Source organism: Schistocerca gregaria, chromosome 1 (assembly GCF_023897955.1).
Source record: "Schistocerca gregaria isolate iqSchGreg1 chromosome 1, iqSchGreg1.2, whole genome shotgun sequence".
Classification (NCBI taxonomy): domain Eukaryota; kingdom Metazoa; phylum Arthropoda; class Insecta; order Orthoptera; family Acrididae; genus Schistocerca; species Schistocerca gregaria.
In genome coordinates, this window is record NC_064920.1 from 831,220,759 (window position 1) to 831,247,776 (window position 27,018).

The 27,018-nt window shown below is 38.2% G+C and overlaps 1 protein-coding gene across 2 annotated transcripts in view; it reads right to left on the reverse strand.

Moving 5' to 3' along the window:
- LOC126272032 (tektin-1) overlaps positions 1 to 27,018 on the reverse strand; it is a 151,714-nt gene that overhangs the window by 59,628 nt on the left and 65,068 nt on the right. The window lies entirely within an intron of this gene.

Genomic DNA, 27,018 nt, shown 5'->3' on the forward strand with positions numbered 1-27,018 from the left:
CACTTTATGAGAAAAGCCCTCACTATGCAGGCATAAAACTACTGAATTGCTTCCATCCTAATATCTCCAAATTGACCATTACAAAACTAAAAACGAAATTATAGATGAGTTTCTAAATTTAGTCCACTTGTATCATGGAAGACCATCTATCTAAAAATATATGTAATCTCAGATCTTAGACTGTGTCACAAACTGTAAATACATAAATGTCAGATATGAATACTGTGTCACAAACTGTAGATTCCTTAATCTAAGTATGGCAATAAGAATGTTTTTTATGTATAGTTCATATATGTAACTCTGTTCTCTCAACTAAATTTAGAAAAAGTTGTGTAGATAAAAGTGCCAGATAATAATATGTAGCCCTAGTAAGTAAGGCTCTGAGTTATCCAGAAGACTGGAACAAAAAAAACCTTTTTTTGTAATCAGTTGATGTTGGATCAAAATAAATAATTGTATATATAAAGTGAACACAGCAGTTAAAATAGGTCCCTCTCAGACTTAATGCAGCAAAGAGCAACACATATTGCACTCCTGCAGGAGGTAGTATCATCACATATAGACTGGATACAGGAATACAAGGTCATCACAAATATAGACCCAGAATCTAAATGCAACACAGCAATAATGATAAGGTAAGGAACAGAGACTGGCAAAACAAAAATGATGTCAACCAATCACAGAATTGCAGTCATGATAGAAAAGGAGTTGTCTGTAAATTTATTCACCCCATCTGTCACAGATAAAATGCAAGACAGGAACAGCTTTTTCAATGAAAAATATCTGAAAACCTCATGTACAATAACAAGGACAACACCAGCATTCTAATAGGAGGCAAAATTAACTGTCACTGCAGAAGTAGAATTGTGAATTGTGTTTTATTCATCTCATGATGTACATTTGCAATCCATTTGGGTTGCATACAGGAGACATGTCAAAAATTTATAAAATGATTACAATCATTTTTACATTAATAACTAACAGCACTATAATAACTATAATAAATAACAACACTACAACGATAACACATTGTACCCAGCTCAAATTTCCAGTTTGTTCCACATGAATTCACCCACTGAGTAATACCACTTCAGTGTCAGTACCTCATATAGGTTTCTTTTAAGTGAACCTAAAATCATCAGCAACAACTTGTTCCCTTTTAATTTATTACTAATTTTGATTCCCATGTATTGAGTTCTCTGGGCATACAGTCTGAGATGGTGGGTAGGGAGTATAAAATTTTCTTTGTTTCTGGTATAAAGTGAATGAACAAATTGATTTCCCTCAAATAATTCATGTCTGGTGTACAAAAATATAATATATGTAATTTCAGTCTTTCTCGGTGTATTCCACTGATGAATTCTTCTCGGGTTATCAGCCGAATGGTGGCGTCGTCTTGTCGCAACATTTCAATGAGTTTCGTTGAAACATTGTGACAAGACGACGCCACCACTCAGCTGATAACCTGAGAAGAATTCATCAGACAAAAATATAATAATCTCATACATGTATTAGGATGGCAGAGTTAATATTTTTTAAGTTTTCTAAATAATGGTCGACATGGTTCTTTGTGATTAGCAATGCACATATTTCATATGATTTTTTTTCTGTATTTTTAATATCTACACTATGTCTGTCAAGTTACCCCAAAAAACAATACCATACCTAATAATGGGTTCAAAGTAGCTTGTATATGCTGCTTTTTGTGTATCCATGTCAGTTGCAGTTGACAATATTTGCATTGCAGATCACATCCCATTACTGAATGTCTACAGAGAACCACAAGAACTTATCAAACATCTGTGACTGGCAGACTCATGGCAACTGCTCAGTCAGTCAACACAGAATTCATGCACTATTGTAACAGTGGTAGAAGCAGACTGGACAGAATTTATGTGAAAAAAGTATTAGTTAGCTGACTACATATTGTGTGCAGAAGCCTGTCCTTTGATATTTTAGTCTCACTGCAACTATGTACGTGCCATACACCTCCAGACAGAAAGGATCATGGGAACAAAATGCAGCTGAAAGCGGAATGAAGAAACAGAGAGAGAAAGAGAATTTTTTGGTGCAGAACCATAGCAGAATATCACTGATGTGATATTCAACTGGGCAGAAGTTCAACAGGATCATAGATAAAATTCTGAACAACATTTGAAACAGAATATCAGTAAATGGACACTCTAAATGCACCACTGTACAATGAACTACTCCACTAGTCCTGCCTGGAGTGAAAAGAATTAAAGCAGCAGTTCTGCATATGAAGTGTTATCTGCTGAGATGTTTGATCACCTGCACCAGGAGATCAGCCTGTCACAATGCACCTTCTCAACAGAGAGAGGTAAATAATGAACAGCAGAATTATAAATGAATTATGTGAGAAGGACGGAAAAACATTTAAAACAAAAGCAGAAATCAAAATTCAAATAGAACAATACTTTTAAGAACTCTTCCACATAAAAGAAACAAATGATGCATGAACTGCAAACATGATGCAGCTAACAAGATGGATGCTAACAGATGAAGGCAGGTTGGCACTGACAGAGAGTGTCAATGATGAAGACATCAAGGACATAATGGAGAGCACTGCCAAAGGAAAAATGCTGGGTGCCAACAGAAACCAGCTTGAATTTTAGCTTGCTTACTGGGATGGTTATTAGGACAACAACTCATGCATATCATTGATGTGATATTCAACTGGGCAGAAATTCAACTTGCAATTGTGAAGTAACAATATCACTTTTTTTCAAAAAAGAAAGGTGCCCAACACTGATTACAAGTTGATAGCAAAATGCATCACAAACAACATCAAAATGGCTATGAAAAAAGTGATCAGCCCATAGCAGACTTGTGCAATACCAGACACAAACTTACTTGACATCACCAGCACCAAATGAGATGCCATACTATATGCAGCAACCACCTGACCTGTCACTGCCATAATATCTGTAGATTTCCAAAAGGTGTTTGACAGGATTTATCACTGTTATCTGGTGAGAATGCTCACCAGACACAGCTTTGGAACAGAAGTTCAACAGGATCATAGATAAAATTCTGAACAACATTTGATACAGAATATCAGTAAATGGATGGACATCAAAAGACATCAAACATAAAAAATCAGTGAGGCAAGGCTAACCACTATCCATAGCTATATTCACAGCAGCACTTGGCCAAACATTCTAAAAGCTCTTGAGCAGTATCACAGGTTTCACCATAGTAGACAAGCCATAGCCTGTGTGGCATACACCAATTGTGGCGTCGCAACTAGTGCGAGCGCACAGTTTTCTATCAAATATTTACTGTGAAATGTAGACAGACTGTAAAGTAGCCATCAGATTAGCATATGTGCTGTAGCGGGCAGATTACCGGTGTCCGTTCGTCTGACGTCACGACCATATGGCATGTCTGTACCGTGAGAATGTAAGACCTGTGCGCTAACTAGCCGCGTGTATAACGTGGAACTTTCATCTTTAATAACTTCTAACTGAGGAACCTGAGGAAATTAAAAGTTAATATACTAGTTTCTGTTATGAATAAAAATAAGTCATCCAAATTTGAGCTTTGAAACCTGCATATTTTGGAAATTAGAAAAATCTTACAGAAAACGCAAATTTCTACAATTTTCGAGTCTAAATAAATACCATTATGTATAGATCACCTTCAGTGACCATCCAACTATGAAACAAAATCACCTTCCGTGCTTTTGTATTTATTTTGAGAATTTTACTTTTAGAAATTCACCTATAACTTTGTTAAAACCATAAATGTTTTGAATTTTTGTGAACAGTTATTTTATATGAGTAGGTGAGAGTGAATGAGTGTGCCTGAGTGAATGAAAGAGGGACATTCGCCATTCTTTGCAAGTGTATAAAATCTAGGTTGGAACTCGCAAGTGTTCAGACGATGTAACCGTGGGAACAGAGTCGCCAGTGGTTCCCCATCTTAGTGAATGTCGGATGTCCAAGAGTGTATGGTATTGTACAAGCAGCCAGAACGTTCGCGAGTATTTAAATAATTTCTGGAAATAAAGTAAAGTCTAGTTTTCCTTTCGGTTTGTTAAATTATACAGTAAATTTTGTGTAACAAGAAATCATGACGTAAATGATTCAGAAGTCATGACTGGTGCGTGCTAGATTTTGGCGCGAGGCGCACCCAAAGAGTTAATTCTGATTGGCTGTGTGATGTGTGAGCTAATGAGATGCGAGGACGGTTAGCAGACTAGGAGAGTGAGTCGCGAGTGGAGGAGGAGTCGCGAAGGAACTGTGATCGAGAAGAGACATGCTTGATGTGTCCTCGCGAATAATGTGTAAAATGAAGTCATAAAACGGCTTCATCGGTTCGGTACTGTGCGATTTGAGACTGGAAGAGTCCAGTAACGCGTAGTGTGAGTTTGAGCGAGTTGTGACTTTTCGTTCCGCGAAAGACGCGAGTAACTTTAATAATTAAAAGCGTGGCGGTACTTCGTAAACTTTTACTAAGTGCTTATGGCGAGCATTAACGTTAAAAAACGAACTATTATTGAACATCGACTGCAAACGTGTATGTTAGAAAATCGTCTGTGTTGCAGTTACGTAAATTCCGTAACTTTGAAAGCTAATTCTGGCGGGGTTTGAGTGTGGATAGAATTGTGAACTGAACTTTCTTCAAACGTAGATTAGCGGGCTGATGATCAGGCTTAAAGACAATAAAGAGCTTAAATAGAATTACCAACTTCGCGTTCTCGTTTGAGTAAACAATTACTACCATTCCAATAACTCAATTTATTTAGGAAGATTGCTCATAGATTGTATTTCAGCAAACATGTATCGCGGCCTCCGGTGAGCGGCTATTAAATTGCAGTTTCTTCAACACTGCTTTTCTGCAATTTTTCCAGTAGCTGCTATCAGGAGAGGCGAGTGCAGCAACTACCTAAGAAACGAGGTAGGTGGACTTTCTTTCAGGGAAAGGAAACTGCGCGATAAGAGCCTGACCCGTCGCAAGTGGTGCATCGGCCCGGGAAACAAAAATAGTAAATTCCAGTGAATTTAAAAAAAAAAGCAGTAGTGACAATTACCGGACAATACAGAAGTGCTCGCTATGTGTAGGAACTGTGTAGCGTACAAATTGATATCGCCACGTGAATAGGAAGGACAGTGAAAGTGTCCGTGAACTGTAATGTGTTGTACGGAACGGAAGAATTTTTCGGTGACTACGCGCCGATTGGAATAGCAGTCTACGACGGCGTCTGGCAGACGACGAGCTACGGAGACTACGCAGAGGCGACGACAGCAGTGGCAGTTGGCAGCGCTGATTCGAGCGGGGGCCCGGAAACTGGTACAGCATTGCAGTGTATGGTGAACGGACCCGCAGTTTCATCTAGCAGCAACGCAGCACGCCGAAGCACAAAGTTAAGTACAGTGCTTTTGAAAACTTTGTGTGTTTGTGGAGTCAAACTGAGAAAAATGGCTGAGTTTCAACCAAGTGACAAAAAGGCGGAACTAAGTTGTGATAGTGGGATGGAGACAGGGGAAAATGACCCCATGAATTTTAGTTTAGACGTGTCTCAACCCAATTTCAGTAGTAGTTTGACTGATTCATCCTATGTTAATTATAGTTTGGAGTCAGATCCAAATATGTCAGTGCCCAGTGAGTTACAGTTACCCATGCCGGTAGTTAATGTTAATAGGGACATTGTATCAGCAAATGAGGGGGCGAAGGATAATGTCGCCAGTATGCTGATGAATCTATTAACTAAGATGAACGTGTTGGATTCCAATATGTCAAGTAAGATGGATTCCAGTATGTCAAAATTGGAAACTAATATGTCAAGTAAAATGGATTCAAAAATGTCTAAATTAGGATCTGATTTAAGTAATGAGATGACTAAAATGGGCGCTGATTTAGATTCCAAAATATCCGATCTCAGAGACTGTTGGAAGCAAGATTTAGCAGTGCTCAGTAGTAAAGTAAATGTTGAAATACAGCAGGTTAAACTAGAATGTACAGAAAATATTGTTCAAGTGCAAAGTGAATTGACGACACGAATCGAACAGGTTACTGAGGATCAACAGCAATTTAAATCCCATGTTGATGCAGAATTAGATAAAGTATGTGAGCACATAAAAGTGGTAGAGAATTCCAATGAAATTAATCATGCCGCCTTAGAATGTAAAGTAAATGATACCAAAATTCGGTGTGAGAAACTTGGAGAGCAAGTTGTAAATAAGGTCAATAATTTAGAGACTCACATAAGCCATTTCAGTGAAAGTGTGAATGAGCAACTTTGTGGGCATGAATGCAGACTAACCAAAGTAGAACAGTGTGTTTCTAACCATAGTGGTAGTATAATTTCCAGTGGAATAATTGAATCTACCGAGGTTGCGTATGTTACCCACAGACAGTTTTTAAAATTTGACCCAAGTAAGAACATGCACCCCAGAGAATTTTGGAACGATTTTGAAGACGTTTTGCCGAAAGTATGGAGCGATAAACAAAAGATAGGCTTTATCACTTCAAATTTGATGGGAGAGGCCAGAGTATGGGGGAATTTAGCCTCTGAAAAATACGCGAAATTGTCAGAATTTAAATTAGCGTTCTTTGAGGAATACTGGGGAAAGAGAAAGCAGATGGATGTTCTTAATCGGTTCTGGTCGGGAGAGAAGTATGACCCCAAGAGAGAGGGCATCAAACGATTTGTTCAAAGGTGGGTAACAACTCTGTCCTACCTTAGTAATAAGTTAGAAACAGAACAGATCATATTAGGGGTAGAAAATAAGCTACCGTGGAACTGGAAAACTAAGATCATATCTGCGCCCCGAGATAACATTGACAAGTTCGTACAGTATTTAGAAAGGGTTGAATCCGTCCAAAAAGAAGAAGAAAACATGAGGAGGGAGCATCGCCCGCCTGCTAGGCAGAATGACAATCGCGCGGATGTAAACATTAATAGGATGGGTGTTCAGAGAGGCGGCGGATACCGTGGCAGTTCACGTGGTAGAGGAAGAACATATGTTAACAGGTTCAATGAACGTGAGCAGTATGACAGCGGCCGACAGATGTCAGGAGGTGAGGCGGTCAGCTGGAGGCATAGTGATGACGCACCGCGCTCGGAAAACCATTAATTGTCTACGAGTGTGCTGGCGATCGTAGGCAACAGCGTTTAAAGTTAAATCCGCTGGCAAAACCATTCATAAGAAAGCAGCCTGAACGACCACCTAACATAAATGTTGTTGCTACAAAATTTAGGGAGGATAACGTAAAACAGACAGAGATAGTAGCTTTAAGTCAAGTGGAGGTTAATGAACCAATTAACTGTAAGAATAATCATAAGAAGCCACTTATTGAAGAACTAAGTACTAGTTATAAGGGTAATAATCAGAAAGACATTATGCACAGTAAAACTAATGAAGAGCTGTCGGATAGGGGTGAGAACAGTAATAATGGCAGGGTTGTGACTGTGCTTGATAAGATAATTGATGTTGTAGATAGTTACGAAGAAGAGGATAGATTAGAGGAGGAGGTAGAGGTTAATGACGACGCCTTGGATAGGGTCGTAGAAAAGGAGGTTAATGAGAAAGAGGGGGAAACATTGGAAAAATGTTTTGACTTAGCAATAGTGGATAGGCTAATAGGAGCTGCCACTAGAATTGAGGGTGATAATAAGCATGAAATAAACCCTGTAAGTGTGAATGTGATTGCCACCCAAAAGACAGGCTTCGAAAGGAGAGAAATTGTGCAAGATTTATTGGAGGAAGCAGAACCCAAAATAAATAAAGAGTACTTAGGGCAACCGATAGTAGAGCTAAGAGTATTAAATGAACCAGTTAAATGTTTGATAGATACTGGATCGGAAGTCTGTGCAGTATCCCAGAACTTGGTAAATGAACTCCCTAACAGTAAACAGATTGTTAAGATGCCAGTAAGTGGCTTGAACATTGTAGTAGCAACCGGTAAGACTAAGAAGACAGTAAAACAGGAAGTGTTTCTACCCATAGCATTTAAGGAAGTAGAAATAAGACAGAACTTCTTAGTTATAAATGGACTGAGTGTAGACATATTGGTGGGGGCTGACTTTTTGAATAAATATGAAGGATGGGTGAATTTTTCTACCAATGATGTTATGGTAAAAATTAAGGGTAAACTAATTACTATACCTTTCATCGGTAAGCAGCTATGTGAGGATCCTGAGCAGAATGATTTTCCTATATGTATTTGTAAAACAGAGAAATTCTTGGAGGGCTATAATGAGTACGTGGGCCCATTTAGAATCGTAGAGAAGCCTCACCCAAATGCTTATAGACTGGAGTTTGTGAAATCACATAAGGTGTTAGGGCTTAGGAACATTGTGGATTTGAAAAGATATGTTCAAAAGAGAGACGTGGCCAGGAGTGAGTAGATACCTCAGAGAGCTTTGCACTCTTTGCAGAGCTAAGTGCGTGACGAGCACTAGGTCTCGAGTCGTTTGACAATATTTCTTCCACTTTCTTTTCCATATTGTCAACCTACCTTTTCTTTCATTCAGAACTAAAATTCTATCGTCTTTCCTTCTTCTCTATCATAGTTTTTAAGTGATAAAGTGTTTAAGTAATGAGTAGGAAAGAACCTCAGTGCAGTATAGGTTAAGCGTAAGGAATGAGTGTAAGAGAAAATCAAAAAGGATTAAGATACCTCAGATAAGTAATAAGTCTCAGTAAAGTAAATGTTTGGCCTAAGGTGTGAGTAATGCCCTTAGAAAGGTAAAATAACTAAGAAATGTAAGAGCCTCAGAAAATATGGTGACGAACATTGAAGCTGTTTGTTAAGTAACAGAACGATATGTTAAGACGTAGCATTAAGCTAATGTTTAGGAAAGGAAATGGAGCAGTACAGCAAAACTGTCTGTTCAATGAAGTCAGAGCCTCAGGAGGTGATTTAGTGGTAAAATGAGTAAAGGTACAGTGCAACAAGGTTGACTGTCAAAGGGGTAAAGGAAGTTAAGTTAAAGGGACAGTGCAGCAGGACTGACTGTCAAATGAAGAGAAATATGTGAGAAAAGGAGAAAGAATGAGCATAGTGTTTGGCTAGCTCGATATTAGGAAAAAGTGAGGCTACGAAGGTGAGTAAATAAAAAGCTTAATGTTGGTAACCAGAGGTGGCGTTTGTTGGTAAACAGAGGAGATGTTTGTAAACAAAAGGAAGTGAGGCTACGAATGTAAACAGAGCTGAGGCGACGTTGGTAACTCAGGAGGTGGATGTATGTTAGAAAGTATGGGTAACGAGGTTTCGCAGATTAGTAGGAAACGCTTTAACAAATACTAACCTGAGTGTGTGAAGTATGAGTATGAGAGTTGTAAATTAAACCCGAATGTGACTAGAGAAAACCTGATGTTGACAAGAAATTGAAGTAACTCCAGATATGTGAGATGAGGAAAGTACCCATGACATCGATTCCATTTTTGACCAGAGACACACAAAGCTCCCCAAGTTTGTCGTAGAGATTAGTATAAGGATTGTAGTGTTGATAAATGAATAAGTAAATATGTATTTTTCAGTGTTTAATTTATGATACAGGACTACAGGAGATTGCCTGGAGACAGAATTGTAATATTGATAATTTTGTGTATATTTTATATTGTTGTGTACTGTACAGGAACTGGAGAGTCACCAGTGCTGGCGGAGACTTATTATGTATTTGTGAACTATTTGTAGGAATTGTTTTTCTTAGTATTTCTTATGTAACCATAACTTGTTTGATTATGAGATGAAGAAGTAATTAAAGAGTAAATGTGCCACTTCGGTACTGCATTAGGAAAGTCAATTCACTTTTCACTTAAAAAAAAAAAAAAAAAAAAAAAAAAAAAAAAAAAAAAAAAAAAAAATTTGAAAATTGTACATACTGTAAAGTAAATTTTATCAAAAATATGAGACTTTAGAGTCAAGCAGATAGCGCCATTTATCGCTGCTGTAGGTTAAGACGTAGCAGTTAGAAAGGGAACTGAGGCCAGCTGATGTTTCAGGTGCGCCGAAGTAAACAGAGGTGGTAGCACGAGACTTGAAATGGACCTCCCAAGCAGGACCCGGTCGAACTACGAGTGCTATCAAAATCTTAAGTGTAAGTGGTAAAAAAGTGACGCTCACCATAGCGATAGTAGTGTTAGTGTGCGTGTGACGTACATCAAGATAGTATTTAGGTTTGTTTTCTCTTTCAGGAATTTGTAAATAGAATTTTGTAATCTGAAAAATTTTTTTTTGAATGATGATAAAAGTGCATGTTTAGATATAAGATGTTTTGTAGGTCGTCAGCCCTAGGTATAAGTGGATGATTGATGTACAGGAACTATAAATGTTAAATAGCTGTTTGAGTAAATCTTTAATAGAAATTTTTTTAGAAAACTAGAAGTTTGTCATGAATGAAAAAATTTAGTTTCCTCAGGAGGTGTGTGGCGTCGCAACTAGTGCGAGCGCACAGTTTTCTATCAAATATTTACTGTGAAATGTAGACAGACTGTAAAGTAGCCATCAGATTAGCATATGTGCTGTAGCGGGCAGATTACCGGTGTCCGTTCGTCTGACGTCACGACCATATGGCATGTCTGTACCGTGAGAATGTAAGACCTGTGTGCTAACTAGCCGCGTGTATAACGTGGAACTTTCATCTTTAATAACTTCTAACTGAGGAACCTGAGGAAATTAAAAGTTAATATACTAGTTTCTGTTATGAATAAAAATAAGTCATCCAAATTTGAGCTTTGAAACCTGCATATTTTGGAAATTAGAAAAATCTTACAGAAAACGCAAATTTCTACAATTTTCGAGTCTAAATAAATACCATTATGTATAGATCACCTTCAGTGACCATCCAACTATGAAACAAAATCACCTTCCGTGCTTTTGTATTTATTTTGAGAATTTTACTTTTAGAAATTCACCTATAACTTTGTTAAAACCATAAATGTTTTGAATTTTTGTGAACAGTTATTTTATATGAGTAGGTGAGAGTGAATGAGTGTGCCTGAGTGAATGAAAGAGGGACATTCGCCATTCTTTGCAAGTGTATAAAATCTAGGTTGGAACTCGCAAGTGTTCAGACGATGTAACCGTGGGAACAGAGTCGCCAGTGGTTCCCCATCTTAGTGAATGTCGGATGTCCAAGAGTGTATGGTATTGTACAAGCAGCCAGAACGTTCGCGAGTATTTAAATAATTTCTGGAAATAAAGTAAAGTCTAGTTTTCCTTTCGGTTTGTTAAATTATACAGTAAATTTTGTGTAACAAGAAATCATGACGTAAATGATTCAGAAGTCATGACTGGTGCGTGCTAGATTTTGGCGCGAGGCGCACCCAAAGAGTTAATTCTGATTGGCTGTGTGATGTGTGAGCTAATGAGATGCGAGGACGGTTAGCAGACTAGGAGAGTGAGTCGCGAGTGGAGGAGGAGTCGCGAAGGAACTGTGATCGAGAAGAGACATGCTTGATGTGTCCTCGCGAATAATGTGTAAAATGAAGTCATAAAACGGCTTCATCGGTTCGGTACTGTGCGATTTGAGACTGGAAGAGTCCAGTAACGCGTAGTGTGAGTTTGAGCGAGTTGTGACTTTTCGTTCCGCGAAAGACGCGAGTAACTTTAATAATTAAAAGCGTGGCGGTACTTCGTAAACTTTTACTAAGTGCTTATGGCGAGCATTAACGTTAAAAAACGAACTATTATTGAACATCGACTGCAAACGTGTATGTTAGAAAATCGTCTGTGTTGCAGTTAAGTAAATTCCGTAACTTTGAAAGCTAATTCTGGCGGGGTTTGAGTGTGGATAGAATTGTGAACTGAACTTTCTTCAAACGTAGATTAGCGGGCTGATGATCAGGCTTAAAGACAATAAAGAGCTTAAATAGAATTACCAACTTCGCGTTCTCGTTTGAGTAAACAATTACTACCATTCCAATAACTCAATTTATTTAGGAAGATTGCTCATAGATTGTATTTCAGCAAACATGTATCGCGGCCTCCGGTGAGCGGCTATTAAATTGCAGTTTCTTCAACACTGCTTTTCTGCAATTTTTCCAGTAGCTGCTATCAGGAGAGGCGAGTGCAGCAACTACCTAAGAAACGAGGTAGGTGGACTTTCTTTCAGGGAAAGGAAACTGCGCGATAAGAGCCTGACCCGTCGCACAATGACATGGGAATCTTCCTTGAAGACCAACAGGATAGATGTAATTATGAAAACTTTCTAATTAGTATCAAGTGCTAAAACCAACAAAACAAAAACAGTGCTATTGCCAATTGAAAAAAAGAGAAATCTATCTGATCAGTCACACAAAATATTAGAAACTCACAACATACTTCTCTTATTCATACAACATTGACCTTTTAAAATGGCTATGTACAACTGGAGAGACAGATTACACACAATACAAAGTATCAACAGGATGCACACCAACCACGAATTAAACCTTCACCAGAAAATAGAGCTAATGAATGCATGATCCTGTCAGAATATTGGAACATGGTGCAAATCCTCAGTATCCCAACGGAAATAGCACAAGAAATAACGGGTACTGCCTTCAGTCTCCTGCAGAGTTTGGAAATCTTCAAAGTAGCACAAGCAATATGCTCGCTGCTGGCAAAAGAAGGGAGACCAAGTTTGGTGGATGAAAAAACAAAATGTGCACCACTGTTATTACGATAGGCACTCACCATTCAAAATAAAATCTCAGGAAGCCTCTTAGTCATGATGCTGGAAGATTCAGATCTGTGTCAGAAGAAGCATTGGTTGATACTAGCCATATTCCATTCAAACTGTAACACATCAAGCAGCACTACCCAAATAAAAGCTATTAACTTAACACTATGGCTAGCCCTAGTCACAGGACAACTCAGATGATATACAGCATTCTAACTGGGAATGTAGTCCAATTAAATCGGGTGATGCTGAGGGAATTAGATTAGGAAATGAGACACTTAAAGTAGTAAAGGAGTTTTGCTATTTAGGAAGTAAAATAACTGATGATGGTCGAAGTAGAGAGGATATAAAATGTAGACTGGCAATGGCAAGGAAAGCGTTTCTGAAGAAGAGAAATTTGTTAACATCGAATATAGATTTAAGTGTCAGGAAGCCATTTCTGAAAATATTTGTTTGGAGTGTAGCCATGTATGGAAGTGAAACATGGACGATAACTAGTTTGGACAAGAAGAGAATAGAAGCTTTCGAAATGTGGTGCTACAGAAGAATACTGAAGATAAGGTGGATAGATCACGTGACTAATGAGGAGGTATTGAATAGGATTGGAGAGAAGAGAAGTTTGTGGCACAACTTGACTAGAAGAAGGGATCGGTTGGTAGGACATGTTTTGAGGCATCAAGGGATCACAAATTTAGCATTGGAGGGCAGTGTGGAGGGTAAAAATCGTAGAGGGAGACCGAGAGATGAGTACACTAAGCAGATTCAGAAGGATGTAGGTTGCAGTAGGTACTGGGAGATGAAGAAGCTTGCACAGGATAGAGTAGCATGGAGAGCTGCATCAAACCAGTCTCAGGACTGAAGACCACAACAACAACAACAACTGGGAATTCAACCAGGAGCAAAATGGAAACAAAATATTCTGATTACTGTAGGTTGCAGATATGGATAATCATTTCTGAAACCACTCTACTAAAATACACCAGAGAGACTTGGTATGGAATTGTCAACAGAACAGCACCAACAAATGAAAAAAACTGAAATGATCATGTGTCATTTATTCACTGGGATATCCCCTCTGGGGTTCAGCCACTGTATTGCAAATCTTTTTAGTTGACACCACTTTGGCAACTTGTGTGTCAATGATGATGAAACTGATGAAGCACCAACAAATGAAAGGGTGGCACAATTAAACCTCACAGCAACAGACAAGCACAAAATATGTAACAGCAAGGACACCTTGGAACACTGCTTCACTTACAAAAATTGCAGAAGAATGTGGGAAACAAGTCATCAAATGTTAGCACAAAAAAGTGGAACAGATCCAAGAATCATGAAAGTTGCAGTGCTCACCACCCCAGATACTAAACCATTTCTATGCCCAAAAAGACTCACATCGTTATGGATCCTTGCCATGATAGGTCACACAATCATAGCAAGGACGGGCTTCTGGGAAGAGTACAAGAAAGTCAAGTAGCACAGAAGGAATCAAGAAAACATCTGAAACTTCCTCCAGATACCCCTGCAAAAAGTCCTCAATAATGCCCTCTCCCCAGAATTTTATCAGCAGCAGCCTCACCAACCACCTAATCCCCTCACCTGTCCCCCATCTGCCAACACACATATTCCACACATTTCAACATCAAATCAAATCATTCCCCTTTCTACTCAAGTGCATCCACCCACTATCAGCATGCCTGTGAAAAATAATAAATCCAGTTGTTGTGTCAGTTTTTTTGTTTCCCTTGCAAGTGAATTTTTTTAAAAAAAATTTGTATCTCATAGTTCATACCTCTCTGATTTCTTGCTCTGTGTAATGAGTAGCAAAGTATCACCTGCATGAACTTCTTTGCTGCATTTTAAATGGTGTGCCCGATCCTATCCTTAAAACAAATTGCACCCACTTGATTCCTGTGTTTTGCTGTTTTATTTTGTTTATTATTTGAATTTCATATATCATATGCCCAAGTGCTCCATCAACTTGCCCACGAAAGGCAAAGGTCCTGAGTCTGAGTCTCGGTCTGGTACACAGTTTTAATCTGCCAGGAAGTTTCAGTAACATAATTGCATTAGAGCATGAGAAACTCTCAGAAAACTGAAAGCATAAATTTGAAGAGTTTGTGCACATATGGAACACCCTCTCTTTCAGCATGGCAATGCCATAACATACAATAGCACTGCAACATCTGCCTCAATCTGACACTGTGGGTTCACTGTCATTGATCATCATCCATACAGTCCCAACTTGGCCCTCTCCAATTCTCATCTGTTTCCGAAACTTAAAGAACACATTTGACAACTTTTCTTTGATAGTGATAGAGAAGTGCAAACATAGATGAGGTTGTGGCTCTGCCAACAAAGTCAAACATTTTATAGTGATAGTATCATCAAACTGGCCTCTCAATGGGATAAAGGTATTCATCACCAGGTTGACTATATTGAGCAATAAATATACAGACATGAAGAATAAAGGTGAAGAATATTAATAAAGTTTGTTTTATTTAAAAAGCTTCAAGAGTTTACACATAAAAATTTTAGAATTATTACTTTTCAGCACATCCTTGTAGTTTAACACTATGCATAAAATTTCAATTGCTTTATATATATTATCTGTCTTTTGGTTAGTTAGTTGCTTGTTTATGGATAATTTTGCATGATACATCATAATGATGTGGAATTGGCCATTTACATTCACATCACAAATGAATTTCGAATGCCCAATTCCTTATACAGATGTCTATTTTCATACCAAATGCATGTTCACAGTTGTTGACTGCCCATGATCTCCTGATTGATCTTCCAGAAGAAGGGAACATAGCTAACAAAAATGGAATTGAATGATAATATATTGTGCTGGTACACAAGTGAAAAAAGGAAACAAAAGACATTGAGAGAGGCAAATATTGAAAGAAATAACAGAAAATTTAATATGAAATGATATACAAAGTGGGCAGTGAAAGCTGCTATTTTGTAACTAAATTCATGTTACTAATTTCAAATAAAATGTATAATGGTTAAAAATGGTTTGATTCGAGGCTGATGTAAGTTTTTAAACAATGACATTGTATGAGCATTTCTATGAAGTGTAAAATATACAAAGATGAAAAAATTAATGTGTAATATTTTTTTATGTACATTATCTTTACTAACAATATTTTACAAAGTATTGATAACTAAGAATTTATATTTTGTGGGCAATATGTAATTAAAAATAATAAGACACAAATTTTTCATAAAAAATAACAACTGGATACATTTTAATTAGCATATATTTGGTAAATTTTATACTTATATGCCTAGAATGCTACCGAGCAAGGTGGCGCAGTGGTTAGCACACTGCACTCATATTCAGGAGGACGACGGTTCAATCCTGCATCCGGCCATCCTGATTTAGGTTTTCCGTGATTTCCCTAAATCACTCCAGGCAAATGCCGGGATGGTTCCTCTGAAAGGGCACGGCTGACTTCCTTCCCCATCCTTCCCTAATCTGATGAGACCGATGACCACGCTGTCTGTCTCCTTCCCCAAACCAACCAACCTAGATTGCTAGTTACCACATAGAGGAGGCACTCAGCTGCAGAGAGAGACAATGAAAAAGACTGCTAAAATATGCAGTTGGTGTTTAGAGCCTGGGGAGAATGGACATATGTGTGCAAGCTGTTCTTGTTTGAAAGTGTGTGTGTTTTCTACTGAAAGACTTTGTTGGAAATGTTTAATATTTAAAGTCTTTTTCATTGTGCCTGTCTGCAACTCAATGCCTCCTCTATATGGTGAATAGCAATTTATCCCCTACATATTGGAGTTATTCCATACTGGATTTCCCATTGTTTGACATTCAAAGGACTATGACAACTGAATGGAAAAAATGAAAAAAAAAAGACTGAAATGAGACTTGTGTCATGTGCTACCAATTTGTATGTTCATCTTTATGTATTTTATGATTCATGGAAATGCTCATAGAATGTGCATCACGTTAAAAACTTACAATTGTCCAGGAATCAAACCTGGGGAGTTCACATTGCAGACAAGCTTTCTACTACAGAACTGTTTGGCCCATTGACAAAATTGACCATGAATTACTGAACTGAAGACACTTGGAAAGTTTCAGAGTTGATTTACTTGAGAATGTTTGAGAGTCACATCTATGAGCTATAGGAAATTAATATTTTATTTCTGAACTTCATGTACCATAAATATAAAAATTACAAGAACTCAGTTGCCATTCATTATCCTTGTTAGACTTGAGAGGTTTCTGTCCCCTGGGTAGCTCTATCCTTTCAAATGTGTGACTAAAAACTAGAAAACTAGAGATGAGAATTTTTTCTTCATTGCTTGTTTCCATTCTACCTTAGTTATCCCTTCCAAGGTTTCTTTAAGATCAATCTGTTCATTTGGAAATACCTCTTCATGTAGTACATAATGATCTGGCCATTACTTTGATTTTGGTTCTACGCTTGACCTTTGAACTACAGGATCCATTATTTGATTCTCATTTTTCTCATCTGAGCTTCAGTTTCCATTGGATCACTGTGAAAACCATGAAAAGCTTCATTATCTCTCTCTACTGGTTGAATTTCTTCTACAGTGTGTGACATACTAGTGTCATGAATAACTGCTTTTTCTTTCAATATTAACACATTGATAATCCTAGGTTGCTCTGTCTTTGAACCAAAAAATTTCTTATACTCCAGGAAATTTACATGCCTGCTCACAGTTATCTAGTAAATCTCCTTAATGATAAATCAGCAGTCTTTGGTTGCCTGGCAATTTGTACCTTAGTGACTTCTTATCACATTTCTGGGATGAAATTTCAAAATGAGAACCATTGCACTACAGCCAAAAATCCTCAAATATAGTACAGAAGACTTTCTCCTGTACCAAAATTTATATGGCTGTGTGTTGGATGAGGAATGACTTGATAGGATGCAGCTGTATACATGGCTTCAGCCCAATACTTCTTTCATAAGTTGTTACTGAAAATCATCATATGGACTTTTTCAATCAATGTTTGATTAGCTCTCTCAGTAAAAGCACATTGCTGTGGACTGTATTGTACTGTAAGCTCCTGGATGATACCATGAAAAGTCATAATTCTTTTAATTTATTTTTGGGACATTCCATTATATTGTCAGACCACAAATACTTCATATTTCTACCTGTCTGCTTTCTCACCATCACTCTGAAGTTTTGAAATGCTTATGCTGCCTTTGACATTTTTAAAAACTCACACTAAATGTGAGCATATAAATATTTCCACCAGTAGCAGCTGTCTTCATTGGCCTACACTAATCAGAATGTACTATTGTAAGTCCAAGATGTTTTTAGAATATATTTTGTTAGTTTTTAGTGGAAGATGTGACTGTTTTCTCATGATGCACAACTCACAGGGGTCCTTGACCACAACATCTTCATTTCATCCTATTAAAATCATTAGCAACTTCAGCATACCTTTGTGATTCATATGTCCTAGCCAGTGATGCCTGTAGTAACACTGTTTCATTTCACCTGTATTCAGACAATTGATGCTATTCTTAGGTGATATTTTGGCAATTAGTTCACCTTCTGTGACATAGATGAAGCCACCTTTTTTGGTTAAAGGTCACTTTTTGCCATTTGCTTATAATTTCACTAACTCAGAGAAAATCATGGCTGAATTTGCAATGCAAATGATGTCAGATGCTTCCATTTTCACTGTTTAATCTTCAGTATGGAAAGCCAGATTAACTTCCAGAATTCTCTGCTGGTAAGCTGTCACCTCAAATGTTCATCATTGAGCTATTATGTGGTGTGGTATTTTGAAGCTTCTCTCCATCTGTAAGAAAGGGTTTCTTGTGTTTTGAGTGTTTGTTAGTTATATTTCCATTATCAATAGTTTTGGTGAGCTGCCTCCTTTTGCACCTTTTTCTAATATTTAGCAATATGATTTGGTCTTTTATACTTGTACAAGTGTGGTTTGAAAACTTCTCAGAATGGAACAGGAAAAAAAGTACTTACATCACTGACACTTTTTTAATTTTTCAATATAGTCTCCTTGTAGATCAATGCACTTTGTCCAATGATGTTCCAATGCCTTGATCCCTTCTCGAAAATGAGTTTCCTCCAGGCCAGCAAAATAGTTGTCAAATCTGGCTATCAATTCTTTGTTTGAAGTGAATCTTTTTCCACCAAGAAAAATTTTCAGTTTTGGGAAGAGTCGGAAGTCTGACAGAGCCATATCAGGTGAATAAGGTGGATGTGGCAACAATTCACACCTTAGGTCATGTAATTTTGCCATGGTGATGGCGCATATGTGCAAGAGTCACAGCATGCATCTTGCAGATAATTTTTTCATTTCCAATTCTTCAGATAAAATGTGAAGCACCCTTTCAGATGACATCAGGCAAACAAGAGCAATTTCATGCACTTTCAATTGGCGATCCTCCATGACCATTTTGTGCACTTTTGCAATGATTTATGAAGTAGTGACTAACCTTGGCCAAACACTGTATAGATCATCATCTAAGCTCTCCCAACCAAATTTAAGTTCATTTGTCCACTTGGCAACAGTTCAATATGAATGAGCAGAGCCCCTCAGCATGAATATCCTTTGCTTTCATACCTTTCTTTATGAAGTACTTAATCATTGTTTGAATTTTGATTTTTTCCATCTGTGCAAATCACTACACTGGAACAACAACAGAACCACATCACCACCACAGCTCTCTTCCAAGAGCACTGATGTAGCACGTGTTTACAGGCAACAGTCCAATGAATATCATGTAAAGAACTTGTTGCGCTAGCTCTGACGTAACATAGTGATCCTGAAACCTTTTCAAACCCCCTCGTAGCATTTAACAATTCATTTTGTATGAGCTTGTTTCTTTAAATATAAGGCTGATTCTGCATTTCAGTTTATGTCTTCAGATTTAACATTTTATGGTACTTTTACCTTAATAGAATTTCTGATGATAGACCCCACTGTTTTCAATAGCCAAAATTATAGGTTCGTTACAATAAGGTACTCCAGCCAGGAGGGAGTTCCTATTCCCTCTGATTTCACCAGAATTTCATTTGATTTAACTTAAAACACAGTCTTTCAATCAATCAATCAAATTTTATTATCACGTAACATGCCTTATACAATCAAGGATTGCGACATAGGTGACTTGTCAGTTTTTATACTACATACAGACTAATAAACTTAATTTTAGGTTATAATACATGTGTTGCTATACAGGTATTTTACACATTTGTCATAATAAAGTATTTTACACATTTGTCATAATACATATTGTGGTGATCTATACAATTATTTTTACATGGTTATCATTCAAGAATTCTTCTACCGTATAGTAGCATTTATTTTTTAGATATGTTTCCAAGTCTCCTTCAGTATATTTTAGAGGTGGGTCACATTTCCCCTTCCAGATAGTATTTGTAAATTTCATGCCCATATAATGTGGAGTTTTTTCATATAGTGTTAGTCTATGGGTAGGTAACATGTAACTTGCTCTATGCCTGGTCTCATACTGATGCAAGAAGCAGTTGCCTTCAAAAAGTTGTGGGTTTCTTTTTGTGAATATGAGAAGCTCATATATATATAAGCTAGGTATGGACATTAGATCTAGTTTCTCAAATATAGGTTTGCAGTGTTGTCTCCTTTTTGCTCCTACCATGGCTCGGATTACCTTTTTTTGTAGCCTAAAGGCTTTGAGCAGATTTGTTTTCTCAGACCCCCAAAAAATTATACTATACCTTATGACTGATACAAAATATGCATAATATACAGTTTTCTTTACAGCTAAATCAGTAATGCTATATAGGACATTCATGGCATATACGAGACTGTTCAGTCGACTTAGTATGCTGTCTACATGGTAACCCCACAGCATATTCTTATTCACTACTTTGTCAAATATTTTTTTGTATGTGCTTACGTATGTAAGAAATTCAGGACTTCGATTTACTTTTGCCTCCATATGCAGTTTCCTCTTTGTAGCACTAGACACTTTTATTCCTTTTGTTATCCATGATCTATTTTTAAGAGTCCTAGTCTGTACTGTTATAACAGGGAAACATTCATTGAATACACTCATGAATTCAGTTAAAAAGTTATTGTAGTTTTCATTTGTGGAAGTGTCTTTGCTGACTGACCACACAGTGGAGTTTAGTTTTTTAATAAATTCCTCTACATTTCCTTCACTAAAGCTCCTACATCTTTTTGTTGGGCAGGCTGGGTTTAGTTTTGATAGTGATACAAATAGTGCTGAATGGTCTGAGACTCCTAGATCTAGAATAAATTTTTCTTTTACACTGTAATTATAACTGCTAACAACATTATCTATACAAGTTGAAGAGGTTGCTGTAATTCTTGAGCATTGATCAAAATTTAGATTTAGCCCATATGTAGCTACCAGGTTCTTTAAATGTAAAGAAAATTTGTCATCAGTTCTTACATCAATGTTGAAATCAGCACATATAACTATTTTCTTATGCATTTTTCCTGTTTTTAATTTATATAACAATGTCTCAAATTTTTCTAGGAATACAGAACTTATGTGGTACCCAGGGGTGCGATATATACTGATGATTAGCATGTTATACTCTCTAAGTTCAATGCAACAACTCTCAAATGTATGTTCTTCATTTAAATAGCTAAAATTCTGTCTTATTTCATAGCCTATTGTGGAATGCACTAGTATGCAAGAGCCACCATACCCATTAGTCCTACAGAAGTAGGTAGCTAGTTTGTAACCTGTAAGTTTATTGAGGAGTTTGATATTTTCAGGTTCAAGCCAATGCTCATTTAGACATATTACCTTTACAGATTGTTTCATACTTTCTAACAAAATTTCTATATCATAAAGCTTGCTGATCATTCCTTCAGATAGACCTCTAATGTTCAAATGCATAATGAAATTACTACTGCAAACATTACCAGCTAAAGCATCTTTAAAACTAACTTTTTTACTACGTAATGGCACTTCCACATGCGTTTTCAGTACTTGCACTGAGTTTTTAATGTTGGTCTTTATAATTTGATCACATCATTCATACACTGGCATGCATTTATCTAATTTGTTTGTGATTAATGGTCTAAGCAAGTTCACTCTATATGTGAGTCTAGAGTCTACAAACACTTTTTTCCAAGCTTCTGCTGCCATATTAGAGTCTTTTATATGTTAATCATTTGCCTTGCTCAAAAAAAGTGTAATCTGAAATTGTGCTTTTCTGTTTCTTTTCTTACAAGAACCATCCATTCACATCAGGTGAGGACAGTTGTTTTATAACAACCAACAAATTGTCATGGTCAAAGATACTTTCATGGCACACTTTTGTGTTGAATAATTTTCGTGACCAATCAACTTTTCAACTAGTAGGTCCCAACGAAGCTGTACCATTCATTTTTACATCTGTATGTATAAATTTAGTATAACAATGGAAACAATCAATTTAAAATATAATGTAATTGGATAGATAAAAGAAATCTACTCACCAACCAGTGGCAGGAGAACACACATACATAAAGGTTTAATTATACATGCTTTCTGAGCCAGTGGCTCCTTCTTCTGGTAAAGGAGTTGAAGGGAAAGGAAGATGGTTGAAGGAAAATATCTGTAGAGATGTAGGAATAGGGGTATAGTTCGGAAAGGTCACCCAGAACCTGCGGGTCAGGGGACACTTACTGGATGGGATGAGAAGGAAAGACTGATGGTTGGGGAATGCACTGGGTGAGATTCAAAAACCTGTGAGCTTAAAGGTGGAAGACAGGTTAATAGGGAATACAGAGAGGAAAGTTAAGTGCATTGTGTGTAACATAGATGGGAGAGAGGAAGGCAAAAAAAAAAAAAAAAAAAAAAAAAAAAAAAAAAAAAAAAAAAAGAAAAGTCAGAAAACGAAAGTTGTAGAAAACTAAAACAGAGTGAAGAAACAGGTAGCTACTGTGGAGAAATGCTGAGATGGAAGTAATTAACGTAAATTAAAGCCAGGTGGGTAGCAAGAATGAAGGACATGTTGAACTGCTAGTTCCCATCTGCCAATTTATAAGAAACTGGTGTCTGGGGGAAGAATCCAGATGGTATGTGTGGTGAAAAATGGACCGAGTTCATGGCTGTCATGTTGTAGAGCTTGCTCTGCAACAGAATATTGTGTGTTGCTGGTATACATTCTCTGCCTAAGCCCATTCATCATGACTAATGACTGGGTGGTAGTCATGCTGATATAAAAGGCAGAACACCGTTTACATAACAGCTGGAATGTGACGTGTCTCTTCACAAGTGGTTCTCCCTTTGATAGTATACGTTTTGTCAGTCACAGGGTTGATATAAGTGGTGGTAGGAGGTGGCATAGAGTAAGTTTCACAGCATAGATGGTAAGAGTAGGCAATACATGATCTTTACCAAACAAGACAATACAGTGTATCTTTTATAATGTTATCATAGGGTCACACCTGTGTTTATTCACCGTACATTAGTGGTAAATCTGAATGAAGAGGTAGGCCAATAAAAGTGATGACTAGAGGATCAAAATTGTAGAACTTTATCGTATAATTCACCATGCGCATGTATAGAGAATGTTCACCTAAAAAAGATACAAAGAACTAACTCTAAGCAACACTGCAAACATAAAACACAACACAAAGAAAGTTGTCGCTCTGAGCTGGCTATACACAGTCAGTATTGTTTGGCTATGAGGTCCCAAAAAATTTCTTATTGGTCATGAAAAGCAATTTTTTTAATTTTTTTTTATTATTTTTTTAGCTCATCCTATAAATGTGGAAAACTGTTGCTGATCAAGAATGAATGTCTCCATTAGTTTTTTTGCTTATAGGCCTGAAGATGACATAAGTGAAGTGTCAAAACTGGTGGCTTAAATAATAAAAAATTAGGAAAATTACAGTTGTTGGTATTCTTTTTCTACAAGGTACTTGGAAAAAGTGGGTTATATTGTTTCATTTGTAAGATTATGATAATTTGGAATTTCATGTTTACATATTTCTACTTTGCTAAAAGAATAATTTCTAATGCAAGAAGATAAAAAAGATGATAATTCACTCATAGAAAACAGTTTTTTGTGTGAAATATACACAGTTACTGAATAAAAGGTTCTAGAAAAATATTAATAATGACATGAACAATTATTGAAATTGTAAATAGTCCAGTAGATAATAACCTTTAACAACATGTAGAAGGTAGTTGATTGTACCAAATACACTCCTGAAAATGGAAAAAAGAACACATTGACACCGGTGTGTCAGACACACCATACTTGCTCCGGACACTGCGAGAGGGCTGTACAAGCAATGATCACACGCATGGCACAGCGGACAAACCAGGAACCGCGGTGTTGGCCGTCGAATGGCGCTAGCTGTGCAGCATTTGTGCACCACCGCCGTCAGTGTCAGCCAGTTTGCCGTGACATACGGAGCTCCATTGCAGTTTTTAACACTGGTAGCATGCCGCGACAGCGTGGACATGAACCGTATGTGCAGTTGACGGACTTTGAGCGAGGGCGTATAGTGGGCATGCGGGAGGCCGGGTGGACGTACCGCCGAATTGCTCAACACGTGGGGCGTGAGGTTTCCACAGTACATCGATGTTGTCGCCAGTGGTCGGCGGAAGGTGCACGTGCCCGTCGACCTGGGACCGGACCGCAGCGACACACGGATGCACGCCAAGACCGTAGGATCCTACGCAGTGCCGTAGGGGACCGCACTGCCACTTCCCAGCAAATTAGGGACACTGTTGCTCCTGGGGTATCGGCGAGGACCATTTGCAACCGTCTCCATGAAGCTGGGCTAAGGTCCCGCACACCATTAGGCCGTCTTCCGCTCACGCCCAAACATCGTGCAGCCCGCCTCCAGTGGTGTTGCGACAGGCGTAAATGGAGGGACGAATGGAGACGTGTCGTCTTCAGCGATGAGAGTCGCTTCTGCCTTGGTGCCAATGATGGTCGTATGCGTGTTTGGCGCCGTGCAGGTGAGCGCCATAATCAGGACTGCATACGACCGAGGCACACAGGGCCAACACCCGGCATCATGGTGTGGGGAGCGATCTCCTACACTGGCCGTACACCTCTGGTGATCGTCGAGGGGACACTGAATAGTGCACGGTACATCCAAACCGTCATCGAACCCATCGTTCTACCATTCCTAGACCGGCAAGGGAACTTGCTGTTCCAACAGGACAATGCACGTCCGCAAGTATCCCGTGCCACCCAACGTGCTCTAGAAGGTGTAAGTCAACTACCCTGGCCAGCAAGATCTCCGGATCTGTCCCCCATTGAGCATGTTTGGGACTGGATGAAGCGTCGTCTCACGCGGTCTGAACGTCCAGCACGAACGCTGGTCCAACTGATGCGCCAGGTGGAAATGGCGTGGCAAGCCGTTCCACAGGACTACATCCAGCATCTCTACGATCGTCTCTGTGGGAGAATAGCAGCCTGCATTGCTGCGAAAGGTGGATATACATTGTACTAGTGCCGACATTGTGCATGCTCTGTTGCCTGTGTCTATGTGCCTGTGGTTCTGTCAGTGTGATCATGTGATGTATCTGACCCCAGGAATGTGTCAATAAAGTTTCCCCTTCCTGGGACAATGAATTCACAGTGTTCTTATTTCAATTTCCAGGAGTGTAGTATAACTTTAACACTGAAACTTCTATAAATGGTAGTAATTAAAATAACTAACCACTTTAGCAACAACATGATATTTTGAAAGCAATGCTTCCTGAAATTTAGTGTTAGAAAGAAATGTTATAAGGAGAAAAACAGTGGCAAATATTTTCTTCATTATTGTAAAGCTTACTATTTCACTTATGTTTTTATAAAAAAGGTATACAATTTTTCATTACAATGTTATAAAAGTGTTAATACCAGTACTAAACTTGTCATCGTGTATTGTTAATTTATTTTATAAAGGCTGGTTTAAGGCCAAAGCAGTCAGCTGTTATTAGTTCATGTAGCAATAAACTGGATATGGAAGTGGCATTCTAATGCAGTTCTGTTTGAGTGTTCACATAAAAACAGGCAGTAGACTTTGGTTTATTGCTAGAATACCAGGGAAGTGTAATCTCTCTATAAGGGGTATTGTTTACAAATCACTTGTGCGACCAATTCTGGGCTATTACTCAAGTGAGTGGGACCCGTACCAGATATGACTAACCAGGGATATTGAAAGTATAGAGAGAAGGGCAGCATGAACGGTCACATGTTTGTTTAATTCATAGTAGAGTGTCACAGATATATTGAAGGAACTGAACTGGAAGATGCTGGAAGATAGGCATAAAGTATCCCAAGTAAGTCTATTAACAAAGTTTCAAGAATCAGCTTTAAATGAATCCTCTAGGGATATACTACAACACCCATATAATATTGTGCCCTGTCAGTGACGTAATAACATACTATTTTCTTTTTCTATTGGAATATTAAGGTTTAATGATATAATTTAACCAATGAGTCAATGAACTAAGTGGGGAGAATGTTGGGAGAATAGAGGAGGCTCTCTCCTGGAACTGCAGAGTATGCAGCAGGAACGTTCTGATTGGGGAACAGGAAAGGAAAATCTGTGCCCTTCAGGCACAGTTGGTGGAAGCAAGGAAGGAACTGATAAGGATCAAGGGAGATAGGGGGCAGAAGGGTGGCTGGGAACAAGCAGCTGGTAGGAGGATAGGAAGAAAGAGAATGCAATCCGATAGTTTTATCATCAACACCAAAAACAGGTATCTACCACATTCAGAGTAAAGTGGAGAAGAGCCTCATGTAGAAAAAGGAGCAAAAAATGTGCAGCACACTTCAACTAAGGCCAAGAAGCCTAGGAATATACAAAATGTTAGGAAGAAGAAAGTGCTGCTCCTAGGTAGTAGCTATGGGAAAGGTCGAGGCACTGAGTTACAGGAGAGTTTAGGGGCAGTGTACTAGGCCACCAGTATCTTCAAGCCAAATGCATGGCTAAGTCATGTCGTAGAGGACTTACGGTCTTTATGTAAGGACTCTACAAAAGAGGACCATGTAGTGATAGTGGGTGAGGCAGGGAACAGTTTGGATAGCTTCCCTGACTCATGGCACTAACATACACTTTGTTGAGCTGTTCCGGTATCATGATCGACCACATCTTGATGGAGCTCTGAGTGAATCAGTGTGGGGTTAGGGATGGCTCTGAGGGCAGCCAACTTTGTTCCTTTGTTCATGTTTTTCTGGTGCCTGTCAGGACTGTCAACAGATGGGGTTGCATTAGGCATGGCCTACACCTAAAGAGGACTGGAAAGGAAAGATTGGTACAGCTGATTCATGAAAGTATAGGGGGTGGATCTCAGGCTAAACATGGTCAAATACCTATTACAATGGGCATGGGAAGTAGGTCTTTTTTAGGATAAATACAGACAACAGGTTCCCCTGCCAGCAGTTTA